The sequence below is a fragment of the Hyalella azteca genome, unplaced genomic scaffold, assembly GCF_000764305.2.
Source record: "Hyalella azteca isolate HAZT.00-mixed unplaced genomic scaffold, Hazt_2.0.2 contig4109, whole genome shotgun sequence".
Classification (NCBI taxonomy): Eukaryota; Metazoa; Arthropoda; class Malacostraca; order Amphipoda; family Hyalellidae; genus Hyalella; species Hyalella azteca.
Window position 1 is genome coordinate 225911 of NW_025934335.1, and position 26907 is coordinate 252817.

The following is a 26907-nucleotide window of genomic DNA, read 5'->3' on the forward strand; positions in this document are numbered from 1 at the left end:
GTACACGCCCAAGCGATGTCATATTCATATCATATTATCAGCGATATTGTTCAATTAAATCTCCCGAACAAACACACGATACATAAGCAATGCAATCTATTTAAAATTATTCACTTCGTTTGTGCAGACATTTGCCCGCAGCTTCATACACAAACAAATTTCACCACTGATTAAACGGCTGCTTTATTATCATTTAAATAAACTACTCTGATGCCATTATTTTGTTTTAGATCCGAGTAACCCGGCCATAATCATATACATTAATAATATACTGTAATAGTTGATAATGTTATAACATCTATAAATATTACCTCTTATAAGAAATCACTATCATTTATTCTTTTGCGATTCGAATGATCGGTCGTTGGCAGCTTGAGAGCATTCGTCTACGCGATCTGTAACGCAGTCATAGCGTGTAACTCGAGCCCACCTACAACGTACATAGTGTTCACATTTATAGAACCATTCAAATAGACGAAAAAATTGGCTCTTATAGAGTGATTTCACGAAAAAAAAATTTTATCTTAATATATAAGGGATATGTCGCTATATTTCGTGAATTAAACTATATTTCCCTACTGGAGAATTGACTTTTTCACTACTTTCGTTCCTTTTGAATGGCACTTTATCAGAGGGCTTATAGCACAGACGCTCACTGCAGTGCCTGTTGTGATGCCTGCAAGTGCAATATGTTGGACCACATGATGTGTGCTAGTGCAATATGTTGGACCACATGATGTGTGCTGGTGCAAAATGTTGGACCACATGATGTGTGCTGGTGCAATATGTTGGACCACATGATGTGTGCTGGTGCAATATGTTGGACCACATGATGTGTGCTGGTGCAATATGTTGGACCACATGATGTGTGCTAGTGCAATATGTTGGACCACATGATGTGTGCTGGTGCAAAATGTTGGACCACATGATGTGTGCTAGTGCAATATGTTGGACCACATGATGTGTGCTGGTGCAATATGTTGGACCACATGATGTGTGCTGGTGCAATATGTTGGACCATATGATGTGTGCTGGTGTAATATGTTGGACCACATGGTCTCAGGTGATGCACAACCCACACATCAATTCAAATTCTCATTAAATTATGTATACGCGTGCTCGGTATGAGCGTGTAGTCCATTGAATAAGTTTAACGTTGTATTTTCCAAAATGATAATTTCTAGACATCGAGTAATACCCACGGTGAGACTTTGAGGTTCTAAAGAATTTTCTGACTGATGAATATAAGTTTATTTTCGGTGAATCATGCATTTCATTGCAATATTTCACACGCAACCTTCAGTTACTCACATCAAAAAATAATTTATGTCACAAAGAAAATTCTAATTGTTTCGAAACGTCCTTCGTTCTCATTAGTTCTCCCTCGTTCATCAACTTCTAACATGAACAGAAAATCGTACTTTTGATGTTGATGCATAGGCTCCTGCACAGCAAACCGCAAAGACATTATGGTAGAAGTTTTGAAATTTATTGATGCCATGAATCAGTGCCAATTAAGTTTCCCTGTGCGTGAACGCAGCAGACCGCACGAAAAAATCTCTGCGTCGATGGAGTCTGAGGCCACCAAGGCATTAGCGCCCTGATGCACGTAACGCTGTGGCGCTTTAGAGGATGCAGCAAATACAGCAAAGGATTCAAGGAGGTTATTTCAAGTATTGTGTGATATAGAAAATTAAATTTATCCTGTTAAAGAGCATGCGACTAGAAAATAGACTGAAAATATAAAAATTAATTTGCAAACAAACATTTTTCTGGCATAATTACCGATATTAAAAAATTCGAACAAATACACGAGCACAAAAACAATAATGCCGGAACAAAACATGCGGATCTCAAATTATGAAGGAGAAATTGCAAAAGTATACAGTAAGAATGTAAATTGCAAGGTATTATTGGAAATAAACGCAGAAGAAGTAAGAGATAAGAAGTAAGCTGGTATAAGCAGATGGCCCCCGGGCAGGTAAAGAAGTGCGTCTGTTATGAGCGACGCATTTAGAACCTGAGCCCCGCTGCTGAGGAGCAGTTATCGGCCACCGAACCATTGGCTTGGCAGGAGTCGGTGAGCGAGTTCTTCAAAACCAACGTTGCACGATCATTAATGTCAATCATGGCCTCGTGACTTGGGCTTTACTTCCTACGTTGATGATAATTCTACACTAATTTACAAGGGATGTCTCGGATAATAATTTAGATCAGATATTTTTCACTTTCAGTATATTAAATTTGTTTACTATTTAGTATAATACGTGTCCATATTTAATCAAGGAAAAGCTTTCCCGTGGCTCTTTGGTAGCGCTGTTTCAAGGTTCATATATAAGAATTTTTTCATTAAAGTTCTCGTTGATATTTAGTGTGGCTTAGTAGACAGGCCGTGACGGCAGAGGCATGTGCCCAATGACACTTACAACGTCTTCCCTCATCTAATTTTGATCCTCTTACTTTCCTGGCTCACTTAATGAAGAATCATGCAACGAAGCCAGCGAGTCTTATAGCAAATAACCGAAGTTATTGCCATCACAACCAGGCTTATTAAAAATCTTCCGAGTTGCTTAGTCGGCCCAACAACGGCCGTTGAAAGGCAGAAAATTTTGAACAGTTAAGGCCAGACAAATTCTATATTTGTTCGATTAACACCTTTATGGCACAAACATTATAATTTATGAATAAAAGGAAAGTTTAAAAAAGATGCATGGGCCGTACTATAGATATTGATGCGCGCACGACAATTTATAGATATGCTACTTTAATCAAAAATAATTGTATATCGTAAAACTCAATCTTTTTATAATGAGAAGAGCTTAAGTAAAAATGAATTCAACTAACATCAAAGCCAATCATGGGCGAGCTTTATGGCAATCAAACATAACGACCAGAAATCGACACTTGAACCAAGAGCGTAGCTTTATAACTGTTTTAGCTTACAATAAATGTTTAGAATCTCGATACGAAGTGAAATTTATCATCCCATTTGGCAAGTCTCCTAACAACAGCAAAAGTCTCAAAGCCTGCAGTTTTATTCAAGTCAAGCCGTAGTTTCGAATCCTTGGTAAAAAATTGCAAATATATTTCCGATAGGGCATTCCTATCGTATGCATCAAAAATTTAATTAGAGGCAAGATGTTTTCTCTCCTTGTCTTCTTGTTAATTACTCAATTTATATTTTCTTTTTGCACGTATGGGCGCTTTAGGTTTTGTTGTTTTAGAATATACAACTTACATATACACAAGCTATTTCGAAGTCAGTAATAATTTAAACCCGTCTTTTTTTTACTCAAGTTTTTGCATGTGATCAGCATGACTCAGCACGTGCAAACGAGTTCGGTGCGAGACACGTGTAAACGAGTTAGAAGTCTTGCTGGGGCCCGCGCGCCCCGGCTCTGTTTACACATGCCACCCACTTGTTTACACGCTTTAATCTTTGCGTGTAAAACCGCTGGTTTGTTTATACAGCCCGTGGCGAGCTTCATTCCCAAATTTCTCGCAGAAAATTAGACGAAGTCGTATTTGTCTGACAAGAAAATGGCTCAGCGAGGAGCCAGGCAAGTCAATTGTCGGTTGAAAGTATTTAGGATTGCTCATTGTCGGCCTCATTGATGGCATCGGACTGGTCGTTAAAGATTACGATAAGTTAAAGTGGTCATCATGCGCACAGTCTTCAGTCTATATCGAATTGTTATATTAATATAGGTTAAAACTTGAATCGGTGCTAGGTTCATTTTGTTCGGATATTTTCTTGGAGTTTTCTTAGCATAGCGTAAGTCGGTGCAGATTTATGATTAGGCCAATCAACCAGGGCCTGTCGCCATATCTCTTCGCCATAACCCAACAGGCACTGCAAGACAATCAGCAATAGTAGTCTATCTACACGAGAGCAGCTCAGGCGAGGAAACACTTGGTGAGCACGCTTCATTTGGAGAAGTGGAGTCTACACTTTGACGGTAAACGCATTGAGGGCTTTGAAAATCAGGCCTTGGGCCTCACGAATAAATCTAAAGAAATTAAGTTGTCGGCGCTGAAATTGAAAGATAGGAAAGCTCAAACAATCGTAGAAAAACTCCAGGATGTGTTAGAGAAGTTCAACATGCGGAGATCATTTGTGATTAAATGTTTGCCGACACAACGAGAGTGAATACCGGCAAGAAGACAGGCGTTATTTATCGGCTGCAGCAAATGTTTGAAGAGAAAGTTCACCTCAAACCCAAGTTCTTCAGTTGCCAGTACCATGTACTAGACCGTGTTTTTCGCTGCCTCATGGACGATGAGCTCCATGGGTCTGTGACTTTCAATTTTGCGACTTTCAACAAATTTTGTTCAATTTTGTCTATAGAAGTTAATAAATAAAATTCTTAAAATCATTTCGTACGCGAGGTTTTTTATCAAATCGCCCAGAATGTGAAATTTTATTTAATCTTAAATGAAAACTCGTCAAATTATGATACAGGGAAACGAGGCTGTATAAAAGTCATCACCTTAGACTCTCCACGCGTTCTCACCAGCTACACGAAGAGCCAAGCTGCACCTGGGCGACAGTTGTGAGCCTATGCCGTTTGGGTCCTATGCCTATGCCGTAGCGCGAGGACCCAAAATCTGAATCTCATTATTACCACAAAGACGCACCAAACGGACGAACAAGACGCACCGAGACCGACATCCTCAACCAATAACCAAACCAAACAACTTGCACCTCAAAGTCGCGAACGACCCTCCGATATCCCCTCATCGCTTCATCGCCATCGCATGTCATTCATCTCCATCCATTCTCGAGCTGGTCTAGCGGCCGTGTAAATAAAATGTAAAAACAGAATTATATATAAAAAATGAAAAAATTAAATGGGAATACATAAATCACAATAAATAAATCAAAAGCAATAGAAAATATCAATAATAGCAGTAACAGAAAAATAAGTATAACGCTAAAATGGCAACTAAATAAACCGCAAACTTGTGAAAAATGTATCCCGATAGGTTTCCGATTTCTCTGGCCCTGTCAAAAAATTCCATGTATATACCGTCGAACCGAATTATGCGCCAATCGCCTCTCCGCTTTCTGCCATCGTTTCTGTTTCCTCTCTTTTTTCTGGTCACCCTGAGCACCTCTTGATCTTTTCCCACTTCCTAGTAGCACAACCACCACTGTTGATTGGAGGCTACTCTATACTGTACATACTATAACAATGCATCATCTCAATCATTACTTTTAACCTGGCCAAAGATGTTTTGCATAGCAAAGGTCAAGGTTATTTCGACAGAGTCAAGTCTATTCTTGAAAGCGTTCAACGTTGGTGCCTCGGCAATCCCCGTTGACGTTTAAATTAATATTCTGATAGAATATTTAATTCTGTTATTAATAGACAATAGCATGAAAATTATTCAGCGTGAAAATTATTAGCAGTACCTAACGGCATAAATTCTATTAGTTTTGTAGAAACAATGAAGCTACGAATTCATTCATGGTAGTAATTAATTCTTCATGAAACTCTTTACTTTTATGTGCCTTCCTACGCTTAAAAAAACTTTGTTAATTTTTGGAGAAGATAGAGCGATCAAACGATGCTTAAATAATTCATCTTTCGAACTTTTCGGAGAAGTAAGCCTGCCAAAATAGCAATGCTACACCCATAAAAGTAGCGCGCAACTACAATACTTATCGAGCATGGATATTGCCTGGTTCTGATTTTTCACCTATTATTAATATTATTACTAGAAGTTTTTTTAGTTTTTATTTACTTATATCGTGCGGCATTAAAAAACGGGGAATAGAACTACAAATTTAACTTTTCTGTTTTTATTTATTAGTTGCACTTTTAACTAAAATAACCGATTTTATTTCAAACTTTGAAACCCGGCTTCAGTGGGATTTCCATTTCAATTGGAGTGTTAAACGAATATCTTTCTCATTAATAAAAATACTTTATTATGCAAATTAGACGTTCTCAGAATAAATCGATATAGATAGGTATATAGATCGATAGGAAAAGATAGTTTCGGGACAGCAAAATTTTAAGTCCCAGAATTTGAATATTGCAGGCAATACGGGTTAAGCACTGGTCAGTACATGTAATATATGTGCGCCGATACCTAAAGTGTGCGAATAGTTCCTGCATATGTTTTGAATCCTCATTTATGAGATCGTTAACCATAAATATGAACCATTGTTAATTCAGCAAATGTCATCATTTTTGGAAAAAGCTAAAGAACAAATAACGTTCTGGTGCGTTTAGCATGCTTGATGATTGTAAGGTATAAAAATTTGTATAACCAAATGTTTGACAAGTGACCAAAATGATCATTTTTGGCTGTCAAATTTGGAGCGCCGTTCAATATGCAAAAATGGAACCTTGTCGGTACTTCCTTTTTGTCAAGTTAAGTCTTAGCATTGTAGCTTGTAGCTAAGCAGGCATGTTAGCGTTTTCTGTCATGTTAATTCTTCTTCAACGTGAATGTTTATGGTAGTCAACGAGCTTTTCTTAATTTAGACTGAGATGTCAGTTCTAAGCAGAGTATTGACACAGCATATTCTACGAGTCAGAGGGCGGGAAATACATCAGTCGGTCGTTGGCAACTGCCAGTCCTGGTCGTTATTTATTTTGGTTGTTATTGTAGGCATAAAAGTCTCGGCTAGAAGCAGGCTCAAGAGAAGAACTTGTCAGTCTGCTCCTGCTCTCGAAGCTAATCCATTAAAATACTCCTAGTGGCTGAACACAGGGCGCTGCAGTCTCTACGAGCTTTTTATGCCGTACTTAAAGGGGGAAGACCTGAATAAATCATCATTTTAAATGACGTATTTGATGCCCTAAATACTGCATTTTACAAGTAGCCAACCGGCATGAATCATTCTTTGAATGATGTAGTTGATGCTCAGTATTGCTATTTAGACGAAACAGACCTTCGGAAATCATTATTTTGAATAATGTACTTAATGCACTAAATATTGCAATTTACAAGAACCAAACCGGCATAAATCATTATTTTAAATGATGTGCTTGATGACCAAAGTTTTGCTACTGATTTGAAGTAGCACTGCACAAATATAAATTTGTAATAAAGTTCTTTATGCCAAGTAAGAATTGCGAATTGTACTGACAACATCCTCGACTTTTGTCTTATGGGTCAACAAACATCAATCAAGTTCGACGCTTCAAACCTTTAATTTAATTAAATAGCCTAGTTTGTTCCAATTATGACTGCACAATTGGTTCAAGGATTATCATTAATCATTTGCACTGCATTTATCTCCTTATCCACGGACATGGCGCACCACACCTAGTAGAAATATTTTTTTTCGTATCCACACATTACCGAAAAAATTTTATTCAATTAGACAGCAGCTGATTGACACACTAATCAGAAAAGAGAGACAATGAAAGCACTGAACAGTTAAGAGCAGCAGTTTAGATTATATTAGATTGAGAAAGTTCAACCTTATAACCTTGCGCTAACACTTCTAGATGAGCATTTCGCGCATTTGTTGGAAAAAACTAATCTCAATCGGCAACAGCCACAAAATGGACAAGCAATTGTCCTAAGCATTTATTGGAAACAAATTAACCTTTATCAACAACCATGCAGTAATGAAATAGATGAGCGATCCCCTATTCGAATTGATAGAAACCAAACAAACCTCCATCAGCAACCAGTCTCAAAATAGGACGTGATTTAATTCAACAAAATGTAATATATGGATGCCACAAACGTTAAGCTATGCGCTGCAATTGACAGCTTGTCACTAGCTGTGATTTGGTGTCTGCAAAGCTTGTGCCTGTAAGTCGGTGCTTAAGGTTTTATTGTCTCAGAGGCCGACTCAGAGATGCGTGGGTCCCGCTTATTAGTGCAAGTAAAAGACAGAGATCGATTCTATACTATAACTAAATGTGTATTTATGTTACGAGGAATTTAATCATAGCCGGTTATATTCTACAAAGTAATACAGGCAAAGTCGATTTAGTTGTCATTCACAATATTTTTATTACATTGAGAATTTAAATAAGTAATTTAATTGTGTACAATATATTAATAAATTCCGGTATATTAATATATACCGACTAAATGCAATGAAAATAAAGCGATAAGTTTGGTTTATAGATTCGTTGATTAGACCAATAATTCAGACATCATTTAATTCATTGCTAAACATCATCACAGTTCTTTACTGAGGTTTTTTGTCAACTAATTCCTTTTAAACATTCAAGCGTATGGGAAATTTTTCTTGCTCTAATCATTTTTGTCGTTCAATCACTGTTCATTTCCGTTGGTTCAATTTAGTCTTTTGTTCATGTTGTATTCAGATGTTGTATTCAGATGTTGTATTCAGATGTTGTATTCAGATGTTGTATTGAGATGTTGTATTGAGATGTTGTATTCAGATGTTGTATTCAGATGTTGTATTCAGATGTTGTATGCAGATGTTGTATTCAGATGTTGTATTGAGATGTTGTATTCAGATGTTGTATTTCTATTTCGTAGTTGAAGTACGAAGCAGTTTCAGACAGGGTAGTAAAAATTATGTCCCAGCACGCATTCGAGTTACGTCTCCAGTCTATTGATCTAAATTTTATTCAATCGTTATATTCACCCAACGAGTATATATAGTTTATTTATCATTTATTCACCAGGGCAAGCTCAAGTGCAGTTAATTTACTTTAACCGGCATAGCATCAGCTGTTCCTTATGTTCTACATTTCTTTCTAATTGCTGCTTCACTATCGTTTTGTTTAAATGAATGTGCCATTTTTTCCCTTAAATTTATTTACTCTCTGCAATTTACTATTCTATGCTACTCAAGACCAATCAATGATCATTTATTATTAAACTCAAGTTTCAACTTTACTGTGAACGAAGTCTCCAGTGTTTGCCGAGGAACATGTTTCCTCAGCTGGGACTCACGTTCTTCACCTTAATTTTACTTTCTATGGCCGAGTCTTCAACTATACTTTTGCAAGTTCCGTCTATATATAGTTTCTTCCTTTAACTGACTGCTTCTTTATTAGCGCATTTTCTCATTTATGGAAAAAAAGTACTATTGTGCTCGCCATGTCCGTCTGCCTGTCTGTCCGTCCGTCCGTCTGCCCGTCCGTCCGTGACCTCAAGTTTTCGTCGACGAGAAAATGCGTTCTCTGTCACTCACTGCAGTGAGTAATGAGTTATATTTTTTATAATTTGCCACCTTCTAACAGCATTATAGCACTAAGACGCATCAAAATCTTATGTTTGTCGACTTAGTCATTTCCTTCCTTTGTGCATGAATATCTGAGCCATTTTCGTGATTGCCAGTCATATGAAGAACTAACTCGTCTGTTGTTTAAATCAATTAATTTTTTTGCAGTAAATCTTCATATATTAAGGACTCACCAGTGTAACGTTGAAGATTTTTGTACTAGACGCCATATTTTGGGACCATCGTCTTTACAGCAAGATTTATATCGCCTCGCACATTCTGTATATATCAAGTACGTGTATAAATTTGAATTCAGCCGCTTAATCGACTGGCTCGATCTACGCCAGTTGCACTTTTGTGTCTTTAATTTCAATCAATATTAGCTGAATCTATTCCTGCTTTGTTTTTGCCCGATTGTATGAGTCAATCATAATTCCTCACATGCGATCATAATTTTTTCTTTCGTGAGCTTTAAATTTTCACATAGGAATATGCTAATTAGATCGATCAGCGAGACTTGAAGCGTCAATCAGCCTGCCTCAGTGATTTACATTGACAGGTGGTTATACAGGCTCACAGCAGAGCTATTCTGAGTTCCACGATGCCGAGGCATATCTGTCATGATGGCACCATAAAGTAGACGGATTGATCTCTGAACATTCGTTACCTTGCGCCAGCATTGAACGTTATTGATATCTCGCACTAGTCAAGACGTGGCACCTTATGGGATGTAATGCGTTGAACAGAATGCTTGGCTGACGGCACCAATATAGCGGTTCAATATCTTATTAAAAATTTACTTATCTAATTGAATTTCGGCCAATAGTGTGAAAAGATGAAATGCTTAATTTTAATGTAGACTCTCTGGCATTTGATATTTGGTTAACTATTTGAGGTTCAAGTTCTTTCAAAAGATTCATACAGAAAAAATCTTTTCGGCTGAATAAATTGCCAAAAATTAACACGAACTACGACTTTATTTTATACAGGCCCAAAATACCTTGTTGCATTCAATCGCAGCTGGTGAAAACGAGAGATTATCGAAATTAAAAGCGACAAAAGTTGCCTCGCTAGATCATAATGCTGCTACACAAAGTTGACTTCTTTGATTTAATTTCTCGTTTTATCAAAAAATTTACTCAATTCCCCACTCCAAACCAGTGGGAAAAATGCTACTCTCAACTGGAGATGTGCAACAAATTACCTAGCAACAGGTGGGCAACTTACCGCTCCCAACAGCTGAGCTGCACAAATACTCTCCATAATAAAAAGTTTGCGTACCCTGCAATGACCTGCGTTTCGCTTCAGTCTTTTGAAGTCGGTGTTTAGACGAGGGTGCGTGCGTTAATCAAGGAGGTGTATTTTAGTCTGGCGTTTTGATGTCTCTCTGGGCGCCGTGATTGGCTTGCCTGAAGCTTTACTGTACAGGGAAGTTGCGGCGCAAGTCTTGCTCATACAAGACAGATTGCAAGCGCCAGTATTCAAGAAAAAATCAATTAATTAAAATTTGACGGAATAATAGTTTAGTCACATCTACTTTTTAACATAAGATTGCTTCTCAACTCAACAGCGAAGATTACATTGCTATAAAATGAAGAAATATCTAACGACGTCGCGATTATTCACAAATTATGCCTTTGAAGTTAATTGTCCCAATTATGTCATTATTGAAACGAACGAATTTATTCTAAATCAATATCGATTGAAAACACACATAAATTATTAACTGATGCTAGCTCCATCCCGTTGTCACACGCTTCAGATTTTCTAAAAACCATTTTTCGGTAATTTATTGAATTCATTTTCACCCTCGACGCAGTTGTTTTGTCCGTCAAAATAATCAAAGGCAAAGTTAAATCCTGCGTAATATTTTGACATATTACTCACCTACTGTCCGGACGAGACTTGTCATAAAATGAAGGCATTATTACATTAATATTTCTAATCGCAACGCGACTAGCCTGCAGATCGGTGTAGAGCCGCGCTGTATTTGTAGGTTGTGTGGCAAAGGCCATACAGCGAGGCTGGGGTACGATATGATCGCTTCATTCTTTGTCTTGCCAAAAATATCATCAAGACAAGAAAACATATCACACATTTTAGTTCATCAGCTCGTTTTTCGCAGGAAGAAGGCATTTGCTATTCAATATATCACAAAAGTTAGTCAAGTAAAATAACCAAAGGGATTAATCAATCAATGTAAAATTCGAATTTTCTCAAAGTTTCGAGAAAATTTTAAATTTTAAGACTTTCTGCATGTAATTAAGCTAAAATAGAAGAGATTCAACCATTATTTCTCCATTATTATTATTTATTGATGTTATTTGTGGCAGTGACTTGCCCTCGAGCTATTTACAGTGACGTAGCTCCTCGTTATATCATATCACAAAACTCATAAACAATTCAGCGAGAGTAATTTATGTGGACATTTTTTAATATTCGGTGCAATTCAACTTGGGATAAGGCGCTTAAATCTTGCATTACATCACCAGATAAATTACGAAGAATTCAATTATGAAATTCCGAACGAGTACCAAAATGGTCCACGAACAGAACGACGGTCGCTCGCTAGCCTCGGTTATTGGCACTTAAAAATGACCTGGCGTAAAAAGCAGGGCGTTTGCGTGCGAGACTAGAAGAGACTGCCTGGGCCTATACTTTCAAAAAAAGTTAAGAGATCGTAAGTTCATTAGCCAATAATTGACGGCCTATCAAGTAAAATCCACCAATCATAGACAAGAAAATAGAGCGTAAGTATTTACGTTCACTTAGCGAGTTTTGAAAGTATGGCCCCAGGTCATCTTTCTCTGCCAGTAAACGTTGACTTATGGCTGCGCTGCTGGCTGTCAAAGTCAGGGCACACTTCACGACACAACATTTACTGTCGTGCTGAGTGCTGCCGTGCTGGGTGCTGCCGTGCTGAGTGCTGCCGTGCTGAGTGCTGCCGTGCTGAGTGCTGCCGTGCTGAGTGCTGCCGTGCTGAGTGCTGACGTGCTGAGTGCTGCCGTGCTGGGTGCTGCCGTACGTCGTGCTGAGTACAAATTTTACCAACTCTCAGGAGTCGCTTAAAAATTAACACCAAGTACTACATCATTAGCGATTCTTCATTAGAATTTACATTTATTGCCCGGCCAGGCAATTTAGCTCTTGAGTGAGGGTTTTAATGATCAATAAATTGAATGCTTATGTCATAAGATGACATGATTTCAGCCCAACTCTTTTCTAAACAGGCGGATATCCCAGATTTGTTAACCTAGATTGTAATCATCATTAACTAACTTAGTTTTTCAGCCTGGATCAATCGAATGGCTTGCATCAGACTAAAGCACAGTATAATATAGAAAATCATTTTTGCATGTGCAAAAATGTTTGTGTTTATATCTTTGTTTGAAGTCTAAAGTTCAGCAGGATATAAGAACTGGACATAAGAATTCGTCCATGTCAACTTCGAGACTTTCAGTGATTTAAACATATATGCAAACATCTATAAGTAGTAACATCTATTATATGCAAACATCTATAAGCAGTAACAACTATTATATGGGAACATCTATATTCTATACGTCCGTAGTAACATACAGCTGTAAGAAGCTGTAATATGTAATATTTAATGTCCGCGATCATGTATTGACCTCACAATTCTCAATATCTTTTTCATGAAAAAATTTAATTATAGATAAAAAGAATAATTTGTGCGAATAACTGGGTAGTTGTGCGATCAATGCCACGAGAAGAATCACAAATAATAAAATACTTTTCTCTACTTTAGTAAATAGTAATGTATTTGCGGTTTTAAAGTTACTCACTATATGATGCCGAGAGGAAAAATCTCGCCGTCAGTCAGCAGTGAGTAATGTTCTCTTTTTCACGTGGCTGATCAGTGACGGACACTTTGGTCGTTAACAGACTGACTGGGCGTTGTTTTGCAAGTTTTTTATCACAAGTAAAGCCATTAACGGCATAGGTTCCATCGCCATGTCTCCTCCTCTCGTCTGATGCAGCGTTCTCAACCACCACATGACGGATGACCTGTGACACACTGTCGTGCCTCTACTTCATCTATGAACTTAATGAGCTACGAGCTACGAGAGCTTTTTACACGTTAGTTAATGAAGCAAATTTACCGCTATGGTGATATTGTCATCGAGGTGTGTCTCGCAGTTTCCTACCAAAAATCTTAAAAGACAAGGAACCATTTTTAATAAACGGTTATTCTTCCGGTTCCGAGTAAGAAGTTTGTTCTAAACACAGTTTGCATCAAAAGAACTAGCGGCTTATTTGAAATGAGGCGTGCATTGCAAAAAGGCGTGCATCTTCAAATAAATTTAGATAAAGTTACGTTCATGAGTAAATACATGTTAAAAAACTATATTTTAATGATGTGCTGCAATATGTTCACCAAAATTATGAATGTTAATTCAGCTGTGTTCTTGTTGTGATATTCGTAAATTATTCCCAAGATGATATAACGGCAGTATATGATAAAGTGACAAAGTCTTTCATAATTCCAATCCGTTTTTACTGTGACATTTTGACTATTTGGCTTCCCGGAAGCTGCAGAACAAAGTTTATTATGGTTTGATTCGCACGCGAAGCAATATTCCCGGCCTGAATGACAGACGCGCTAAGTGCTGCTCAGGAGACTCCAACACAAACAAGTCATTAGAGGAGTGCCTGCCGATGGCTTATTTGAGTATAGCGGCCATCGGACTGTCACCCAGAATTCTTAATTTGGAAAGGTGATTAACGTTGAGATGTAAATATTTAAACCTACAAGGATCGTAACAGGAATAGAAGCTTCAATAAAGAACATGCGCTCTAAGGATACTCAATTATATCCGGCTTGGATCCGGACGAGCATTTGAATTAGGATAATTTTTATCAATAAAAATAAGCAACATTCAAATGACGCACGCTAGTTTCAATTCATCAATTCCTCAGTGAATTTAATTTTGTTAAATGGAATGTATGACCAGGCGTTTCCATATGAGCAAATACATTAGAATAAGTGAAGAATCGCCTACTCAGGGCTCAATAATTATTTATCTAAATATGAATGGGTATACGTTATATGAAGCAAAGACTCGTCTATATTCATGGCCCATTAATTAATCCACCTATATTTGAATAGATATACAGGGATGAGGTTGGCACTTGGTGACGCATTCAAGTGCTTCGTGCTTGTGACGACTGCCAACACAACCGAGGGCGGTTCAGTGGCGGCCATCAGCCTTGTGGTTGTGACTCATCTTCTATAATAATGACGATAATAATAATTATAATAATAATAATAATATAATTATAATAATAATAATAATAATAATAATAATAGCGGTTTCTGCATGTATTAGGCCGTAGGCCTGTCGCCGATAACTCAAGGTATGTTCAGGAGGTAACGTTACAAACATGACTTGTTGGCAATTAATATAAAATAAAAGGATTTAAATGAGACTTCTATAACGCATTGCAACTGAGCAAATCCAAATACAATGTTTCCATTGCGAAGAACTGGTAAATTTTAATCTCGTAGGACAGAAATTTTATCGTTCGAGCCAGTTAGCATGTCATAAAATATTAATATAGTTTATGATATCATGCATAAGGGCGGGCTTGAAAATTAAGTCGAAATTTTCGCTCGCGCTCCTAACGTAGCTCTTTTCAGCGTAGACTATGAGAGAAGGTCCGCTTATTGGATGAAGTAGGAGCGGTAAAAAAGTTGCATATAATTTTCAGAAACACATTTATATTAGAACAAAGGTAAATTCTTCAAGATGTAAGCAGTCGCCAACTTCAACAGTAATTGTGCAGAAGGAAAATTTTTAGCGCATTGAAGCCTGATTATCTCGACACTTTAAGTGTATCCATTATAGCTGGTCAACGAAACATCACTATCATCGATAGCATCGTTAAATAAAAATAGACGAGAATGTTGAATACTTGGATATGTTTTAGCTTTTCAACATAGGATTTAAAATAATGAGAAACTAGATGAATAAATTGACATATTCTGAAAGATATGCACTATTAAATATTACAAAAAGCTATTGGAAAATTTTGAACATAATGCATTTCAAGTTACGAACATGAAGCAACTACGAACATCAACCGAACATCCTGATACCTGCAGGGTATAGGGCCAGAACCTGTGGTATCCTGATACCTGCATAGTATAGGGCCAGAACCTGTGGTATCCTGATACCTGCAGGGTATAGGGCCAGAACCTGTGGTATCCCGATACCTGCAGGGTAAAGGGCCAGAACCTGTGGTATCCTGATACCTGCAGGGTAAAGGGCCAGAACCTGTGGTATCCTGATACCTGCAGAGTATAGGACCAGAACCTGTGATATCCTGGTACCTGCAGAGTATAGGGCCAGAAACAATGCGTGGTATCCTATTCAGCCACAGGATCATCTGCAAAAACTCTGTTATGGCTATACCAGTGACCGAAGTATTATAAATATCAGGTAAGTGGTTATTGAATAGTAAAGTGGAATTACGAACGTTTAGGCTCCACATGAGGCGGCAACAGGAATAAACGTGGACTGGAGCCGGTGTAGATGAGGAGGAATAGATCCAAGGAGTAGTATGCAGCCGACTTTTCCATTATTTAATTCCATCATCACATTTTTTCCGAGTCTTTAAAAAGGAGAAATGTTGTTGAGTGGCAGAAGTGTTATGTTATGGGACGAACAATTTCAAAGTACAGTATATTGCTTCACTAGAAGCAAAATAGTAAAGTATATTAGGTATCTTTTGAGATTATATTGACACAATTATGGACAATGATAACTATTTTGAAAGTTCCGTAGCTGGGAACATCCTAAAATTTCAAAATACAGCCTGCATGACATGCGCTACAAGCCTCCTCATAGTCGTGTCGGTGTTCGCATAGCCTGCAGTTGTGGCAGATTAGTCTGTATTTCTACAAACACAAATTGAAGAGAAAGACCACATTGTCTTTCCGTAAGAAATATCAATGATAGAATTAAAACTCAGCGGCAAATTATCGATTGCTTGCTCAATATCACACCTCCCACTGCCACGTGTTTTACCTATAGAACACAGTTTACTAAAAAAAATATGAATCGTTTCAATGAGCCTGAAATTCATTCTTCACTTAACGCTTTGCTCGTCAGATACGAGTAATGCCGAGAATTATTTTAGAATGAAAATTAGTTTTATTAGTCAAAAATCATATCTATTAAACAAGTGTATCTAGCCGATTTGGCCATCAACGCAATGATAGGTTTGGTCCCACTCTCCTGTCCATTGTATAACATTAATTAAGATCGATTGAGATTCGATGACAGATGGATGCCGACTTTTCATTCATTAAATCATAATAATGCAGCAGATACTCCATAATTGAAGAAAAAAACCCCACCAACGGTGGCAAGCGTGCAAATGATAGAGTACGTCTTGATATAAAACCTGTCAACCATACGCGATGATAGTAAGGTTACTAAGGTAAACATGGCGACAGAGCCCGTAGACTATTACAGCCATCCACACCACACGCGACGATAGGCACGCCTATCACCTCAGAAAGTTAAAAACTGGTGATGTTAGTATTAATTCATTTAATTTTCTATTCATTCGCAATTATCAAGGATCAATTCCTACCATCCTTCTTTCTCTCCATCTGCTTCTTACACTCTCAATCACAATCATAGATGTGCACTCTCACAAATCCACAATCACTGCAATCTTCATCTTTCCTCCTGCACCCCTCACCCTTACTCGATCTCACCCCTCACCATCACTCCCACCCCTCACCATCACTCCTACCCCTCACCTTTATTTAGAATCACCCTCATCATAAATCGTCACTCTCCCTCATATGCCTCCCACTCACACATCAGCTGCCACGTACGTAGTTTTGGCATCCACATACAGACCTTGGCGTTACTTTGGCATCCACATACAGACCTTGGCGTTACTTTGGCATCCACATACAGACCTTGACGTTACTCTGGCATCCACATACAGACCTTGACATTACTTTGACATCCACATACAGACCTTGGCGTTACTCTGGCATCCACATACAGACCTTGACGTTACTCTGGCATCCACATACAGACCTTGACGTAACTCTGGCATCCACATACAGACCTTGGCGTTACTCTGGCATCAACATACAGACCTTGACGTTACTCTGGCATCCACATACAGACCTTGGCGCTGCTCAGGCAATCACATTCAGACCGTTGCTCTCACTATCACACGTAGATAGCAGTCACCGCAGTACTGTGCATGCTGAAGTCGACTTTGGATGTGGAAATCAGGTTAAAATTAAATAATAAAGTTGGTGGTGGTGGTGGTGGTGAGGTTATGGATGTGGTGGGGTGGTACTGGTGTTGGTGGTGGTGGTGGTGGTGGTGGTGGTGGTGGGGTGGTGGCCAGGGTTCCTACACAGCAGCAGCAGGACGTCGCTCGCTGCCAGGATCGATGTCGACTGCCGCGACTGGCGCCACTGAAGAGCGCACGGACCTCTGCCAGGACCCCCGTGACCAACAGGACCCGACCCCCGTGACCAACAGGTCCAACCCCGCTCCCAACCTGAACCAACCCCTGTGCCAATATGACCAACTGTAGTGACCAACAAGACCAACTCTAGTGACCAACAGGATCAAATCCCGTGACCAACAGGGCTCAACCCTGAGCAGGCAATCAACGGCCCTCAGCGTGTCCGCAGCCTTGCCCTGACTTGACTTGATATTAAGACGTCATAGCGAAACCACTTTAAATTACCACATAAATTTTATGAGGTAACTGGTAGTGTGACTAAAAATTAAATAAGTTACCGCCATGATATCGATTTTGTCGTTCACGCACTCAGGTGCTCCCATTTGATCTCCTTTCTTAATTAATAAATAAATTGAGAATAACGATAACAAAATTAAAATGTTACAAAATATTTGTTGAACTCACCTCGTCAATGTACGGATGTCTTACACTCACAGCCTTAGCAGCCCCAGCTCCTGCGATTATTAATTAAATAACATTAGTTTCTAATAACTTAGCAACGAATGACGCAGGTTAATCTTCCTAATACAAATCTTATTTACTTTATAATCTAATCTCAAATAAAGTTTCGGATAACTCAATCTGTCGAGAGCCAAAAGGTCTATATATAGGCACGGCATGTGAGTTGACGGTGTCATAAATACTTTCAAGTATTGACGGGAACGACAGGCGTCTTCGGAAATACTCCCAATCTCGTCACAATGGGAAAATTATGCAATGCAATAAGTGATCTGGTAAAGGAACTGGGAGCGATCTGCAATACATTTTTGCATGAGGGGAGCTTCTACTGATACGAACTATTTAGTTGCATCACGTTCAGAACAATACAATATATGTGTCGTTATATGGCGTTAATAAACGTGTCAAATTAGCATTTGGTATCAGAGATTTATAAGAAAGGCAACTTAGAAACATTCCCTGATAATTTATTATTTCAATCATAATCTGGGAAGATTTAGCGGATTTCCATTCAGTAATGTCGCCGTTGTTAGAACATTAGATGGATATCCATTATATGAATAATGCATATGATAATATATTGAACATGATTGCAGATATAGGAGTGATGCATATCAAGATCTTTCACTCATTCCGTTGTCTACAGAAGATTGTTCCGGCTGAGAGGACGGCGCTAAGTGTGAACCTGACTCCTGCAGAAGCCCTAGAACTGTGTTCCGCGACTCTATCTTTCCCTCCAACTGTGTTCCGCGACTCTATCTTTCCCTCCGCGTATGAGTTTGCTTGGAGGACAAAGAACTTATGATGGTACTATCTTACAACTGCCAGAAATCAGCGCACCCCTTCATGTCGTTGGAAGTTCTTAAATTTGAGTTTCATCGCAGCACGATGAATTTGATCAACGCCGAGTTATGATCATATTTCTAAAATTCTCAGCCCTCGTTTACGATTAACACATTCAATACAGCTAACAATCAATTTATTCTTGCAAAGACACATCAGACGAAGAAAATTTTTCAAATATTTTCTTAATAAAAAATAATTTTAAAAATCGTGTTAAATTTCTTTCATATTCATTAAGGACAATAAAATTATATTCTTACCGTTTAGAGCGAAAGAATATCTTGCTGTGAGAGTGAAACTGATTAGAAACTTTCTACAACATCGTCGCCAAGGCACACTTTTTTTCTTTGTGTTCAAAGAAATGGAGATATTTTTAGCAAATAGGAATGGTGCAAATTCAAATTTAACAGAAGCACCAAGCAATCAAACAAACTGAACTTTGCAGGGCTGGTATTAAGCACAATGAGCAGCAAGCTTGCAGCAACAGCAGAGATGTCCAAGCGATAGATGCAAAAGCTTAGTGTATTCTAGAGCACAGGAAGGAAGACTGGTCAGCAAGTCTATTGGTCTTACTATGGAGGAGCTGGAGCAAGGCAGCAGCGGAGCAGCAGCGGCAGCGATATATTGATCGCTGGCGCAGGCGCAGCTCAGCCTCAGCAGGAACAAGTTATACGTACGAGTATCTTAAATCCAGCTCGTAGAATCTCTGAAACTAAAAAAGTCCTTGCGACTCTCTAAATATAATAATAGTTTAGCTAAAAATGTTCGTGAATATTTTATTAATCGGCAGTTCTGGAATGAAATCGATGTCTGAAAAATTGACAGCGTACTAGAATCAAATTTTTAAAAATTGGGTGTCAAATCAATGATTGAAGTGGGGTACTGAGGGCTCAAAGGACAGAGATAGACGGAGTGCAGGGAGATGAGAGGGCCTTATGTGATGTGTGATGATGCAAATGCGATCCGTCAAGCATCGGCCACGATCAAAAGGCTGGACAATTTTACGCGAGTCTTCACGAGTCATCAGGCCTTATCAGTTGTCGTGTCTTTATGACAACTGATACAACGGCGACAACTCACGACAACTCGCGTCTTCACGAGTTCATTACTTATCAGTTGTCGTGTTAACGTTATTTCGGGCATGTTCCCGGGCTTCTTGAGAACTTCGAAATTGAAGAAATACAAATGGTACATTGTGGTTTGTTCATTCCTCTAACATAGATTGCACACGAATCATCACCCCTCACCTGCGCACCAATGTACAGCTTAATCACGTCCATGTAAAAGCGTTTTTTCCTGATCATCAAGAGCGCTAAATATTTTGCGTGAAACTTAATTGTGATCCTAAACACATCAGGTGCTAGCCATGAATTGAGTGTTGACAGCTTAACTTTCTTTTCAAGGCAGTAATGGTTTCTCACATTCTTATTCCCATCACTAGTGCAGGGAAACTAGAAACAAGCTGGCTTAACTTGAGTAGTGTTCCCTACTATACCTCGAACCATCAGAGCCCCAGAGTTCATTGGGCATGTGAAGAAATCATATATGTTATGTCGATAGTCTGAATATCGCTGTTGACTCTATTTGATAAATGATAAAAAAAGTCTAATGTCGAGAGGAATTTGGAAATTACGCAAATTAAAATATTCCGTTGCGTCCCGGGTATTATGAACCATTAAAAAAACGACAATGTTACAATAAAAGGCAAAAACTACAAAAACAAAGGCGACAACAACTTTTTTTATTACCACGTATAGTGAACAATATGCTTTGTTGCTAATTAGGCCAAAAACAAGGTTTCGAATTGCCAACGTTGGGCATGCAAGAGTACTACTTCATGAGTGCACTATGAATTTTTAACCCTGAACTCATGCCAAATTTCTGGTCAAATGATTCGACGTGCTCTTCGTTAGGCCCCATGAAGTGTACGTATTAATACCTTATCAGAGATGGGCTTAGTATTTTTAGCCAAACATAGCCAATCTGCCCGTTTATGTATCCGCTAAGTTGTTATGGGAGCAAAATTTCCCTAAAATTGTCTAACTTACCAATATTAATAAATAATTTTATTTTTTAATCTTTATTGAGCTGATTGTTTTGGGTCGTATTGTCTCGTACCGCCGCCATTGAATGTCTCGTATCTTCATGTTACGCCTTGTTATCTAGGTATGTCAGTTAAAGTACTTATATTATCAGTCTGCTTATATCGCAAGTTCACAAGGAATTTGAAAGTAAAGAAAACACCAAGCAAATTCACCACATCGATATTGAAAACGTTTCGGAGTCCAGCTCCATCATCAGTTCGAAAAACTAAAAATGAATAAAATCATATTATTCTATCAAAATTCTATGACAGACATAAAACCTAAACATACTCGGACGATCGGTTCCACTTCTGGCTGCTCGGATTTGAGAATATTGGAGTCTCTTCATATCTTCAAACGAAAACCGTGTCTCAATAATTCGTTTAGTTCATATAATCTGGAAATAGTGAATCGCTTGTCTTTTATATTCTTTTCGTGAACCCTATAGGACTAAGTTGTTCCAATCGAGTCCGGTTATTTTCGATATAATGTTAGGTCTTGCTTAGGTTTGATATAATAATATGATTTTATTCATTTTTAGTTTTTCGAACTGATGATGGAGCTGGACTCCGAAACGTTTTCAATATCGATGTGGCGAATTTGCTTGGTGTTTTCTTTGCTTTTAAATTCCATGTCAGTTAAAGTTTTGTCAAAATCCATACATATGTCGCTAGTTTGCCTTAATCGCAATTATATCATGAATTTATGATCAAAGACAACGCATAGTAAATCAATAATTTTTCATTTAAAAGGTTCCGGAGACCAGCTCCTCCATCAGTTCTAAATCTCAAATTATTAATCCTAGAGTATAACCAATAACAAGATTGAATTTACTCGGAAGAGATCAAAGGACAGAAAGTACCGAATAAATGGGCGAAAAAACAATCGACCAAAAACTTGAAACGGATAAAAATTGCAAGATTAGTTAAGATGAGGTTCCCGTTCAAAAATATTCGATGTATCCTAAATTCTTAAGCCAGAGATACCAACGCTGGAGCCTAGAATTAAAATCATATACTAAGATACGGAAACGTTATTCCGTTTTACGAACGTGAAGGCGCAGAGCAGGGTGAGGAGGGTGGGTCAACAGTAATCCAGCTGAACGAAAATTTCTGCCGTGGTGCTCAGCCACCCTGAATTGAAGGGTTCGCGCTACGTCATTCCGACGTACGCTGATGCGCATCGCGAGCAACAATTTTCATTACCTGCATTTGGTCAAGATTGACCAGAAACACATGCAAGTTAAGATTCGGGAAATAACATGAATGGCACTTCAGACTTACATCATACTTGCTTGCATTACTATAATTAATCGGCTGACGGCTGTTTTCTATTTCCGCCAGGCACTGAAATGCAGGCGAATCAATTTTGTTCAAACAAAGCTTCATTGAGTTAGTTGTATTATTACTTGAGCTAGTTATATTATGCTATGGCAGCTCCTTCAGTCTTGACAAATCTATATTATTCAAAACAATTTGTTCCAAATAATCCTGACTGTAGATAACCATGCTATACCATCCAAGATGGTTTTGTTAACCATCCAAGTTAAAGACAAAATTCCTCCTGTGACCATTCAGAGGCACAAAGAAGTATAAGTCCTATAACATATCATGAAGCGTAAGGGAACTACTATAGGGAAGTGCCACATTGTAAGGGAACTGCTATACAACAATCTCCCTCAAGCTGACTTTACTCAATAAACATGTAGGTTGGGGCCTTCGGGCAGGCAATAAGTTTGCTTCTTTCAGCTATTGCATTACAACGCTGTGATTGTTTGCTTGGATTCCCCCCCCCCCCGACCAATATACGTAAATAGTTGTGCGCAGTAGGGAGGTTCTACAGCAAACAGCGCATGTGTTAATTATTCTATATTTTAGGACGTTCTCCGAGCATTATTTATGCCTGTCCTTACTGCTGATGCATGTCTTGTGTTCCTTGCTTATGGTCACGCCGTCGATGCCGTTATGGAATACTGTTAATTCTCTTCTTGCAAGGAATCTTGTGCGCAAAAAGATTGAATTGTACAAAAATAACAAGTTAATGCCTGATTCTGAACTAACCATTGAATTTAATGAATATTTTATCTCCGTCGCGAATGACATAACTGAAGATCTAGGTCCGGTGCAGGGTAATACGACTTGTGGTGTTTCGTTCTGTGACGCGTCATGCTTCCTATCTCCTACCTCTGCATCTGAAGTAAAGAGCTTGTTACGATTGTGCAAAGGCAAGAGGCTTCACGTTGAAGATATTCAGCCACGAGTATTGTACGAGGTTGTCGAAATTATAGCGCCTGTTTTAGCTCATATCTGTAATTTGTGTATGTCTACTGGAATTTATCCTGATGTACTGAAGCATGCTCGTGTCATACCGATTTTTAAGTCTGGCAACTCAAGTAACGTATGCCAACTATCGACCCATATCTACCTTGCCCTTCCTTAATAAGATTTTTGAAAAAATTCTTCACTCTAGACTTACGAATTTCCTTGACAAATTTTCTTTAATATCTGATAGTCAACTTTGATTCCGTAAGGGCACCAACACTACAATGGCTATATTTTACTTAGTCCAAGATTTACTTAAGGAATTCCATGCAAAAAATTACTGTATTGCTCTTATTTTTACGTCTAGACCTGTTGTCGCCCCTCGGAACATCACTTTTAATGGATCAATTTTAGAATGGGTTGACGATTTTCGTTATTTAGGCTTAATCCTTGACAATAAAATGTCTTTTAAAAAACATATTACTTCCGTTTGCCAGGGACTTAGCAAAGCCCATGGAGTGTTACATGCTCTATCAAGTGTCTTGCCTTTCTCCTCGTTAAGAACGCTCTTCTATTTGTTGTTTTTATCTAAATTTTCTAATACCCTTGTAATATGGGGTGGAGTGCCTATCTGTACAAAAAAACGGTTATCACGTAGATGAACAGGACACTGTGGTCAATCCTTAGGGTTCGATATGTTAACTATGTACCATTGATTCGTACTAATGAATTATATAGACAGTCAAAAATCCTGAAATTCGGCGACATGTACAAATTTAAGCTTCTACAGTTTATGAATAGGGCACTTTTTCATGATCAGCGTCTTTTTGAAAGTTTTTTTGCTCCTCTTGTTCCTCATCATTTCCATGATACCAGAGGCGTTCGTCTCAACCTTCCACCGGTCCGTTTAGAAATAGAGAAAAATGGTACTGTTTTTAATTAATTGTGTAAAACATTTTAATGAACTGCCTGATGACTTCAGAATAAACTGTTCCAAATCCATTTTAAAGACAAAATTTCGTGATCATATTCTTGCTCAATATTAATTTAACGTTGTTTATCTTATAGTTTTTTTTTCTTGTGACAATTTACTTATGTACTGCCTTTATTTTAGAATGTAATATTTGTTTTATTTTTTTTTGTACTTGTTGCCACTATTATGTTCATACTCGTCACCTATTACGCCTGCGAAGCTTTTTTATAGCTTGTATAGGCCTTTCACCTGGAAGCATTTATTTCTAAATAGCATGTTTATTTTTCTCTTTCTATTGAGTCGTGCTGTGTTGCTTCTGTGTGTGAAAGAATAAAGAATAAAGATATGTATGTTGCACCGCCAACGGGACCCTTTGAGCGTGACTACCACTGTGCATCTGCCCCAATTTAGGAAATCAGATGCAAAATTCTGTAGTTTGTTTCTTGCTGATAGTAGTGGAGCTGAGGCTGATGATCTGCGATCATTCTAAATAAGCACCTACACAAATTTAACTCGTAAACAAGCTCTGGAGCCAACACTTGACTAAACATTCACATCACACAGCTACCTTAAGCCTCTGAGACTTGCAGCTACAGACAACGCCAGAAAGTCACATTAGCAACGAATTTAAAGTCATAGTGGCGTAAGTATTCAGCCACTTCGATAGACAGTCTCGTCAATATAGATGTGATTTGCCAACAATACCATACCTCCAATCTTACTCAAAATCTCCATCTTGCCCGCAGTCAATGACTGCCACCAACTGCTTCCTTTTCCCGTCTCTCTACCCTGCTGCAGCTAATGAGGTTAAGCATAAAATGTTCAGTGGGGCTTTCGAACTCCATGTGTGAAACGCGACGCATATGTCCAGTCGGTCATACGAGATACGACATTGTAAAACAGCTAGAGAACGTTAAATTTTGTCTGATAGGTTGCAATTCTGCGTAGTTCTATCATAATATTTCAGCAACACAGTATCAATTATGCAATGAGTTCGCCTCATTAATTCACCGACATTTTGAAATGTTTCAGTGAAATTTTGAATAAACCAGACAGTGTGAATATAATTATACTTTTTGAAACTATTCAGTCTAATGTAATTGATTTTTATATTAGCGTACAAGTATTTGCAGCAAGTATCGATGTATGATGTATACGTAGTAAGATCACTTGATGGCTTAGATGGCAAATTCACTAAGAATTTGAAAGCAACTAAAACAGCAAAAAAATTACCATGTCTTTATTTGAGAAAACTTTTCGGATTTCAGCCCCCGCGTCAGTTCAAAATTCTGCAAGACAAGCAGGATCAATCAGAAAACTAAACATCACATTGAAGATAAAACCTAAATAATCCCTGTAACATCACTACAACAACAACTCGTGCAACTCCATGAGCTTCTTTCAAGTCAAAGTGCTGCTCCACGTTCATCACAACAACACGCGCAACTCATCGAGGCACGTGCAACTCAACGTGCATCTCACCACGCCACGTGCACCTCGTCATCACACGTGCTCCTGACACCTCGTCATCACCGCGTGCTCCTGACACCTCGTCATCGCCACGTGCTCCTGACACCTCGTCATCGCCACGTGCTCCTGACACCTCGTCATCACCACGTGCTCCTGACACCTCGTCATCACAACGTGCCTTGTCTCCAAGTTCGTCCTGTGGTCACCATCATCGAGCAAGTCACGTGAGCTAACAATAAATACTGGCAATCTTTAATTTGTTGTCATTAACCGGCCAATTTCATCCAGACGCCCGAGTTTATTTCAATCTGTTCCTATTAGCATAACTTCTGTTACCCTGGCCTTGAAAACCCTGATAAGGAGTCTATTTATTAAATGTTGTAGGGTGCTAGACAACAAAAAAATACGTAAATAAATGCTCTAGACCAAATGTTGCCATAATCAAATCCCGAACATTGGTAAAACTTTTCAAGTGGTTTACTAAAACGTAAGTATCGCCTACCGTATATTGGTTGGTTGTCAAACAGTTCAACAACGGGGCCAATTTAGCAAGCTTGAAATTCAGAGTGTTGTTAGCAACATAATCTGTCCTATAATTTGTAGGCAAGCCATACAAAATACCTGGGATAGATCCAAATGCACAAAGTTTCAAATAAGATTCATATGAAATAGAAGCGGAATCATGGAGTTTTCGTAAGAAATTATTATTTAACCTCAATCTCCAAATAGTTTTAGCAATGGGATCTGTAATTTGTCTGTAATATGTGTAATGTAATTTGCTTGTAATGAGAGCAAAAATTATAAGTGTTTGAATTGAGTGCCTGTAATGAAAGCAATTGCTTAAACTATTTTGAAGATTGAGAATAAAATGTCCTATTACTTACGAAAACTTGAAGTGTCCGTTGCATTTCTATCTGAAACTTGAAAGAAACACTATGCCTAGACCCTGATTTTGTAAGGTTTGCCCAAAATAATATTTCGCTTCGAAATTTCAATTCTCTTCTCTTTTGATACATATAAGTTGAGTTCTGGCAGTGATCGAGGACGCACGTAGTGTTTGCGGGTCCCAACTTTCTCACTTCTTACTATGCCGGTTTGACTTATCTCGCGAAT

The 26907-nt window shown here is 38.4% G+C and overlaps 1 protein-coding gene across 1 annotated transcript in view; it reads right to left on the bottom strand.

Moving 5' to 3' along the window:
• The window catches only part of LOC108677243 (heterogeneous nuclear ribonucleoprotein K), a 76358-nt gene extending 56797 nt beyond the window's left edge, over positions 1-19561 (bottom strand). The window contains exons 1-2 of the mRNA XM_018165445.2: positions 19267-19561; positions 18110-18159 (exon numbers count right to left, since the gene is read on the bottom strand). The gene's annotated coding sequence lies outside the window, so the exon portion shown is untranslated. The remainder of the gene's footprint in view (positions 1-18109; positions 18160-19266) is intronic.
• Positions 19562-26907: the final 7346 nt, after the last annotated feature.